General features: G+C 41.6%; 1 protein-coding gene across 1 annotated transcript in view; it reads left to right on the plus strand.

The window, feature by feature from the left end:
- Window positions 1-10,311, plus strand: part of faah (fatty acid amide hydrolase) — a 163,121-nt gene that overhangs the window by 25,770 nt on the left and 127,040 nt on the right. The gene's annotated exons all lie outside the window — the stretch shown is intronic.

A 10,311-nucleotide genomic window follows, 5' to 3' on the forward strand; every position in this document is an offset into this window, starting at 1 on the left:
ATAGAAAAATAGACTGGCTGTTAAAAGTCCCATGTCATGCTTTTCCGGTTATTACCCGTCCCCTTGTGTGTTATGAAGTTTTTTCTGCATGTAAACGGTCTGCAGAGTCACAAACCCTCAAAGTACACCCTGTAGCGAGTAACGGCCCGTCCACACAGCAGCGTTAAAAAATCTTCCAACGCTTCTGCCCATTCACTTTGAATGGGGTGACGGGTGAACTGCATTGTGGGAAGCAAAGCGAAGATTTTCCGTATTTTCCGGATTCAAAAGTTGAGCAATGTTCAACTTTTGAAGCTCAGCTGGAAGCGTCAGCCAATCAAATCCCGTTTATGCAAATCTGACAGTACAAGCGCTAGCCGATCAAACCGCGTGTAAGCTGGGAGAGCCAGACCGCAGTTCATTTCCTCATATTCCAAACGAGAAATTACGGTAGCAAATCACCCGGTTCTTTACGACCAGAACTATTTACCGGGATACAAACCGGAGGAACCAGGCATGGAGGGAGGTGGCAGAGACAGTGGGTGAAACTGGTAGGTTTTCGCCTGTTTGGAGAGTTTATATCCAGTTTACTTCGTTTTAACATTGCTATTGCTTTGTATGTCGGGGGCGGGAGATTCATGTGATTGGTTGTTGGTCGCGTTGCTCGCAAATTTTTTTTAACGTTGCTGTGTGGACGTACCGTAACACTCTAACACAGAAAATACCTGTCTATGCTGGCCCAGAACGCCTCGTTGGAGATTTCTCTTTTTCTTCCTGGGTACAGTGACATGCCCATACCCAAATGGACCTATTGATCCAAATGGACCAATCCATGGAGCCGTTACGTTACGTCCGCGGAGCCGTTACGTTAAGTCCGTGGATTGGTCCAAATGGGCCAATCCGCGGACTTCCTCACACACACTCAATCTTTTCTCAGCTGCAGTTCCGCCGATTTCTCCTCCCTGAGACAGGGGACGCGGCAAGGCTGTGAGTCGGTGTGGAAACAGGGCTGAAACAGAGAGGGTTATGGGTAATGCTGCAGTGCACACAAACTCCCAGCCAGGCTGCGGGTGTGTGTGTGTTCGGACTGGGTTTCGCTGTGTCTCGCAGACGGCCACTGGGCTCACAGGGAGGGGGGGGGGCTCCATCAAGCCGTTTAGGACAGAGAGTGAATACATATACTATACAGAGATGCTGTATGAGAAACCAATGTGAGTTTGGAAAATTGCACAATATAAATCTATTTTAGTAGACCTCATCAATGGAATTATGATCAGTAGAAATGGCCATGACATGGGACCTTTAAATAACAAAATAAAAATGTGGGATTAACTAGATTGGAAGAACTTCAGTGGTGGAGTCTTCGAAAATATGTAATAAATACATTTGAATGCCATCATAAAAGCGCAGACATTCGACCAATGGTGCATTCATGTGTCTCTTAGTTGTTCCCATTTCTTGAGTTGGAAAGTCTTTCTCCTTACTTGTGTGTGTGGGGAGTTTGAAGTTGTACCGTGGAAACAATACGGACAGTCCAAAGACGTCTTGTATTTATTGCTCAGAGCGTTTAAACAACACGTTGATGGCTGCCTCTCAGATGTTGTTCAGAGTGAGTCATCTACGTGACATTTGTCTTTTATTCCGACACCACCAAATGCAGCACAAATGGTTTGTCTGGTAGTGTTGTTGAAACAGACACATCAATTACAAAATGCCTCGTAATTCTTATTTAAGTGCAACATTTAATGGGTTCTTCTTGTGTGTCCTTCCACTAAGTTTCATGAAAAACAGGGTCAGTATTATTTCCCGTAAGCCTGCTTGGAGACAAACGGCAGCAGAAAGAAACCTGATTGACGGTAATTTGTTTTCCAAATTCATGATTTATTTCAATGAACTTTAATTTGTCGAAAGCCAATTTTAGACGTGCTTGCTGATTTAAATCTCTTTCATCCACTGGCATGCTCATTGGTTCATATCAAACACACAGTGGAGCCTGACCTGCCGCTTGCTAAGAGCACATGACATTTTATTTGGGAGTTGTTGTCTAAATACTGTTATTATATCAACTGAGAGGAGTGTTTGAGAGCGCTGTGATTTGTGGTGTAAAAGCCCCTTTTGCTGACTTCTGTTTGCCCTGCTGTTGCACCATCGAGTGTTGAAAGACTTGTCTTGATGACGAATGATGAGCAAACTACACGTGAGAGAAGCATGGGTGTGTTCCACAAACCTTTACTCTCAGTGAGCGATGCTGGCCGGACGCCATCACTTGCATTTGGGCTGTCAGTTTGAAACACAGGGGATCCGTCTGCAAAAGTGCTGAAACAGTAATAGACTGTCAGAGAGTGACACAAGTCAGATTGCTGTTGGCAGACATGCAATACAATGAAAAAAGCCTTGAGTGATGATTGTATTGGAGGCCAACAAAGCTTCAGAGTTTTCGCCATGTGTAAATATCGGGTTTACAACAAGGTTGTCGTGTCCCACTTGAAGATCTGTCACCTTTTTAAGGACAAAACCCACCCACGGTATTTACTTTTATTATCATCAAAAAAAATCTCTCTATTTAAGTCAAATCATTTTTTTAACCTTTATTTACTCCAGGTGGTTTCACAGAGAGATTTCCACTTTTTTAAGAAACGCCCTGTTTGCAAACCCACAGTAACACATATCCTCATCAGGGAGCTTCCCATTACAAAGTATTTTCACATTTGAGTGTACCAACTCAAAGTAACTTTATAGAGGACATATATTGCACATTTTCAGGTGTATATCAGTATGTAGTGTCTCTACTGTGACATGTCTCCATGCTTTAATGTTCAAAAAGCTCTTTATTTTTCTCATACTGCCTGTGCTGCAACACCTCTTTTCAACCTCTGTCTGAAACCAGAGCCCAGTCTGCTCTGATTGGTTAGCTGGCTGGCTCTGTTGTGATTGGTCAACCATTTAGAGATGTCCCGACCCTTAGCATATCATATACAATGTGTTGGAGCGCTAGCCAACAGAAGCCTGAGTGTTTCGTTGTGATATCAGCATTTTCTGGAAGTAAAGAAAGGAGTTCAATTGAGTTGTTTCAGGAAGAGGGGTGGGGAGTGTGTGGGAGAGAAACTCCCTATGGAGGGAACACAGTGATTTTAGCCTTTGCAGACCATTTACATCAGGGGTGGGGAACCACCGACCATTTGGTACGGCCCTCGAGGTAATTTATAAACACACGCAAAAAAGAAAAAAATTAAAGAAATCTAGACCGCAAAATAATTAAACAAGCGAGTGCCTGTTTTTCCTGGCCAAGGTCAGGGTCCATGAACACAACACGGGCCTAACGTGTCATCACGTGGTATATGTCTCGTCTGACAGGGGTGCAGTTCTATGGAAGCCGTACACATGTCGCAGTTTTTGCATGGCTGTGTCTTTAGTTGAAAGCCCAGTGCTGATCTGTTCATCTGTCAATAACTTTGTTATTAGCATCTGGTTAGCTAGCTATGCTAACGAATATAAGAAGCTTTNCCTCTTACCTCCTTTATACACCTTTTATTATGGTATTTATATTTACAAATGCGGGAGAGTAAATAGTATATACTTTCCTTAATAAAAATAGTTTGTTAACTAATTTCGGTTAGAATTTTACTAAATTGTTTGCGACAAAAACTCTGAGGAGTCACGTGTGTTTTTGTTTTTTTGTGCCTATAACAACAACTTTTGGTGGAGGCTTCATACGAAGCACAATATACAATACTTTACAAAATAGTATTTACTACGCCAATTCGTCCTCCTGTCTTAATGCAGATTTGACTCCGGTCAAAACATAAAGATATCGCGAACATGCTATGCTCGTACCAAAATATATGATAAGAACCAATAGCACAAAAGACGGCAAACGTTCTTGAACTATTCAGGCGAGTATTTTGTGTCCTCCATACCTTTGATTCTTTGGTCCCTATAAACCATTCGTAAACCGTCCGACTATAATGAGTTGTGGTCAACATAAGGACCATTTGACCAATGACCACCCCCCCTAACCTCTGCGTGTGCCGACGCACCTCTGCGACGCGTGTCGACTAGTTGTCGACCTTGTGTTTGGTTGATTATTTTTTTGTAATTAACTGAGGTGAGGCGTCCCTAGGGGGCTAGGAAGTCAAAACAGTAGTAGTACCCCCCAGAGGACAGGCGGCCGGTTTTGTGTGACTGTGTGAGACTATGCGTCTCAATTACACATAAACCAGTAATTGAAAAAAGCCACTAGCTAGAGCTGGGAGGCGTTTACGACGATGAGGACCAAAGTTTGACGTCAGGTGGTTTGTTACAAGTAACGCAGTCGAGTTTTACTTATAATTATGCCCCCGCGAAGAAACTTGATAAAATATCCTTTTATACCCAACGACTGGGCGTTTTCAGCGCGGCGTAAAGCTCAACTAACACTAAATATTTTTCCCTTTGGCCGCATCACCACGGCGTGCATTCAGATGGGCCATGCGTCACCAAATACTTAACCTTTTACAGACACGCATAAATAAACGGAAACAGGATGCGATTCGTTGGAAAGCGGGGGAACTTTATGTTCCGAAATGATTTTACTCCGAGGGGACTCGAAACTGATCTTGCACTCTTAAGGGTTTCACATTGTCGGTTAGACATGGTGGTGGTTTCTTGTTCTTTGGAATCGACGATCGATCATCATGAGGTGAGTTAAGGAACTGATTGGTAGCCAAATGTTTTTTAATTGTTTTACTTTTGGTACGAGAGTTAACTTTACAGTGAATAATACGTTTTGGTGAAGAGGTACAGAGAGAAGTTTTTCGCGCCTCCCCACAGGGGGAGAAGAAGTACAGAGAAGATGTCAGTTCTACACGGGGGAGAGAGGTACAGAGGAGAATGTAGTTGTACACAGGGGAGAAGAAGTACAGAGCAAGATGTAGTTGTACACACAGGGGAGGGAAGAAGTACAGAGGAGATGTAGTTGTACAAAGGGGAGAAGAGGGTACAGAGTAAGATGTAGTTGGACACAGGAGAAGAGGGTATCAGAGGAGATGTAGGTTGTTACACAGGCTGGAGAAGAGTACAGAGACAGATGTAGTTGTACACAGGGGAGAAGAAAGTACTATGTTGTGAAGATGTGTAGTTTGTACACAGGGAGAAGAAGACAGAGAGATGTTAGTATTGTACACAGGGGAGAAAGAGGTGACAGGTTAGATGTAGTTTGTACACAGGGGAGAAGAAGACAAGAGAAGATGTAGTTGTAAACAGGGAGAAGAAGTACAGAGAAGATGTTAGTTGTACACAGGGGGGAGAAGAAGTACTAAGAAGATTTGTAGTTGTACACAGGGGAGACACCTTTCTCTGAGACTTTCAAAATCTTTGTTTCTAAGAGAGAGAAAACTAGGTAAAGATATTTTGGACAGGACTTTTACTCGAGCTAGTTAACACAGGTGAAATACTACAGGTATTTGCTACAAAAACAGAACACATTTGGGTAATTGGTTAGTCGTTGGTTCCATTTGGGGGGGGTGGAATAGTGACGTAGAGGAGGATCTCGCGGTAACTTCGAAGAAAAATTGGTTTAGAGAGAGTCTCCCCGCACCCCTCCCCGAGGAATAAAAGTAGAGTCATTAGTCTCTCTCTTAGTCGTGAAACCTTTTGTCCGACTTTGTCTGCCCCCAATACCCATTACGACGTTACTACACAAACCACAAACCTCTGTTCGTGAGGGTGTCGCAGTTTCTCGCCTCTCACGTTGTTGTGCTTAGTGCGTACGCATGGGTTAGAGTTTGCGTGGAGGACCGCACGTTTTCCCGTCAAGTTGTTTTTTATAAATTGCGAGCATTGCTTAGAAACTGGGGTACGCCATCTTTTGAGCGTACGCACCGTTTTTAAATGAGGCCCCAGATCTAAAGATGGGAACATATATTTCAGTGATTAGGTTGAAATATGACCCTAACCCTAATCCTAACCCTATTGTTCCCTCACTATTTGCTTCTTGATCTGTTCATTCTTAGGCTGTAAGCTGTTATGTATGTAAGCTACATTTCCATGTGCAATATGGTAAAAAGCCTCTCCTAGCAGAGACTTATCACCGTTTCCCTTAGTGCCTTTTAGTGTCTTTCTTCACTCTGTTATGGTTGCAGCCCTACAAATTACCTCTAAATTACCCACCATGAGGCTGGCAGCTTATTTCCGTAAAAAAACAACAACTCATCTGTACCTTGCCCAACACCAAACAGGATTGGCAATTAGCTGGTAAATGATAGTGGAACATCGATAGCAGTGGCTAAAAATACATGAATTTCTCTCAGTGGGTTAATGGACACCAATCCAGTGACTATTAGACTTCCTTCGCCAGATGGGCACCAACACAACTTAAATGTAATCCTATTAATGTCAGTAAAATGTGTTAATAAAGAACTTTGCCAGCAGGTTAACCACAAAATGTTTTTAAAGCATGCTGCTCTGCCCCAAACTGGCCAGACATATTCATGGATGTTTAAACCGTTGGCAGATTTGAGAACTTGAATTGAGCTACTCATGCTTCCTTTCTCGATACTCACTTTTCATGACAATTAACAGAAACTGCTCACAAGTGAGACCATGCTATAGCAGATTAAATTGGCAGAATTCAGCAAAAACGGATATAATACAATACAAAGTAGGAAAAGTTTTACTTCTGCACATTGGCTTTCCGTTTGATGTAAGTGGTCACTGCACTTGTGCTGAACAAAACTTCAAAATTGATTTGTTACATATTTTTCACAGCTCCGCCACTGAAGTTGTGCCAATCCAATTAATTGCACAAATCTTTTATTTTGTCATTCAACTGCCAGTCCAATTTTTCTATAAAACCCTTCTATTTACTGGCGTCTGGCCAAAAACAATCATTGCTCAGACAGAAAATCTCCCTTCGACCATTCGTGGACGTCATATTCTGAAGTGCTCCTGGCTCATCGTGAAGCCACTGTGTATTTATTATTTTCTTATCATAAAAAGTGTAGTTACTTCTATGGCGTCTTGAATATGAAACCATTTGGAGAAAATTGTTTAATATCTAGTCTCCTAAAAGCCAATATAGTTCACTCAGTGGTTGTTTTGGAAAACATATATGTTTTTAAGTTCCTTGTCAACTTCTTATTGTGACTCCTAAATGTCACAAGACTCAAACTAACAGTCAGATGTTCCTCTGGAGATTTACTCTGCTGTCACATGTCAGTGAAACTCACCTGTTGCCACAAGGTGTTTGCTGAGAGACGTTACAGTGCCAACACTTTCACATGACTGTCACAAGATGAAGTTTTTCTACACTTATTCCTGCCTTTCTCCACTCTGTACAAACTGAGTAAAGCAAACACATGAGAAAAATAACCGAGGCCTTGGAGGCAGATAAATATAATCCATTCGGTTCTTTTCATAAAAACACAAAGAAATGTCAAGTCCTTAATTTTCGCAAACCTGGGGCTTGTGGTGCTATCTGAAGATGTTTAAATGCTAATCACATTTTAGTTGACTTTGCAAGTCTTTAAACTATTGATCTTTAATCAGGTGTCTTGCAGCTCATAATAATCCCATGCCTTCCCATCTTATCCCATGCATATCAGACCAATGTAAACTTGGCACATCAGCAAAAAACGTAATATAATATGTCATATTATACAAAGATATGAAAGTATTACTCCGTTGACTGTCTAAATAAACTCCTCAAAGAATTGATTCAATATTCAAACTAAGCCTGTTTGCAAAACGGTTATTTCTTCTCCAAATAAAGTTGTTTGGCAAATCAACGTTTTCACGGATGTTCTTGAAGGTGTCTTGAGGTGTTGGATCGGTGTCTTGTGGATGCCATCCTCTGGAGGTTTTCCAAGTATGTCTGACTGATTAAACACCCTTGGGCGGATCCATAACTTGATTAAGGGATATGGATAGGGCGGGAAATGTTTGTGACACCTTGCTTTTAATTTATAACCCGGCAAAGTTTGCCAAAAAGCTCCACCCATTAAGGTTGAACTCGGCCAGTGAGATCATTTCTGCTGCAGGATGTAAAAAGATTCTAACAGAACATAAGAAATGAGCAGTGCATGTCTCCTATGCCACGTCCTTTTTTAAATCATTTTATTGGTGTGCTTGTTTTAAACTCCTGTAGTCTCAGAGACCAGAGAGGTATGTGCTCACAGTTGTGTGTTTAACAGCCATTTGACAGCCTTTAACAATAGATGTTTTCATAAAAGCATACTGCTGGCCTGAGCCTCGGTCTTGCATGCACACACCACCATGCACCCCCCTCTGTGATGTCGCCGACGCATACACACACTCCCTATGAGGCTTTTTACCTCAAGCACCTTCTTATTCTAAAAGGAAAGCCTTTTGTCAACAGTGTGTGTTTGTACACACGTTGCAGCCTTGGAGAAATTCAAAGTCACTGTGTGCGTTTCTGAAAACTCAATAGCAGGGATGGTGATGGGGGATCACGTCTCAGGCCTCAAAGCACTTTGCTACTCGGAAATAATTCAAACAAGCCGGAGCTCAAATGATATTTTCTATATTTGTTGTGCCAGATAATGATGCCATTATTGCCTGCTCACACTGTGTTAGAATGTATTTAGATTTACTGTTTGCCTGGCAGATGACACCTCTTTTTGCTTCTAAAAGAACGCACTTAAAACACACAATATAATCATGGTTTGCACTTTCTGACCGAGTATCGCTTAATGGACGATGAAACTTTATCCATATCTCAGGCTTGCTGAAGTTCCCAATGCTAGTAGTTTAGCATCCAAGCGTGTAAACCTGAAATATCAGTTTGTTGGTCAGTCATTAATATTTGGTTTTATATATTTAACAAAGCAACATGTTTTGTTTAAACGTCTATATTTACGATTTAGGTCCAAAATACTCCAGCATACAGTAGGATAGGGATGGGTACCGAGAAACGGTACTAAGTCAATACCGGTACCTGATTGGACGGTATCGGTATACCGTTAAGCCGCTGGACAAACGGTGCTGCTATCGGTATATCTGTTACGTCTACTTCCTTAGTTTAACTTTAAACCATTCTGGTTAGTTGGGAACCCTCATCCCGTGTGATGTATCCGGTTTGAGACCCCTCTGATTGGCCACTGTAAATGCCACTCCTCATCTCTCTNAAGGGGAATCATTAATTTTAGGGTGAAGACTTGGTTAGGGTTAGGGTAAGGGTTAGGGTTAGGGTTAGGCATGTGTTGGTTAAGGTTAGGATAAGTCTCCAGGAAATGCATGTGAGTCAATGTAATGTGATGTATGTGTGTGTGTGTGTGTGTGTGTGTGTGTGTGTGTGTGTGTGTGTGTGTGTGTGTGTGTGTGTGTGTGTGTGTGTGTGTGTGTGTGTGTGTGTGTATGTATGTGAGAGAGAGAGTCTGGGAACGTGTACAGGTACTATACAGGTGCTTCATTATCAATTGTTTTGCATATTGATTCCTGATTTATTACAAGCTAAATCAAAGTGCAAGTTGTTTTTTTCCGTCAGTTACTGTAAAGAAATACTTGCTTATAAATTGGATGTTTTTGACCTATTTTTTGCTTTCTCTAATGGCTCCTAAAGTATTGAAACTCTGAAGGAAGTGGCTAATATTCTTTGAAGTAACCTGACGTTATATGATTGTGCCTGACACCATTTTTATTTTTAAAGTATACACAAAGGTATCGTTTTGTAAATCTGGAAACATGATTTAGAATCCAGTTGACTTTCCAGAAAATACAAATGAATTAAAAATACAAATATATCTTCATTCGCCTAGGCATCAAATGACAATAATGTGTTGAATCCATCAATGGAAACGTTGTTGTCAGATATATCCTGGTCAGTTCGTAATAAATATTAAACTAGACTTCAGATCATCCGTCTGACTCCTAGCTAACACTGTTAGCTCGTCCATTTCCTTAGTCAGGGATCTCACGTCGCCCATGGTGAGAGACACACCTAATTTCTCCATAAATCTGGACCCAGCTGTCCTCCTTTGCTTCAGCGTATTCCTCTTTGTCCATCTCCAGATTTTAGTGACGATAGCCGTTGTCCCAACTAACATGCTAGCCGGCTTTAGCGTGATTAGCTAACTATCAGTGGAGCATGACTCAATCAATCAATCACAAAAAGTTGCTCATTATCAAAACAGCATTGCATAACTTAAGAGTTCTAACTAAAATACTTCATAAACTATACTTCTAACTATAACTCAAAGTGTTTTAGACATTCTCATTGTTTAACCAAAGTCTCTAAATCGCTCCAACTTTAACATTAAAACATTACTAAAAATCAGCCCGGGAAACTCGACCGGCCGACCGGCCCAACTCGGTAGTGACCGCTAGTCAATTGTCAAC

This window comes from Notothenia coriiceps, unplaced genomic scaffold, assembly GCF_000735185.1.
Source record: "Notothenia coriiceps isolate Sejong01 unplaced genomic scaffold, NC01 NC01_scaffold00037246, whole genome shotgun sequence".
Lineage (NCBI taxonomy): Eukaryota > Metazoa > Chordata > Actinopteri > Perciformes > Nototheniidae > Notothenia > Notothenia coriiceps.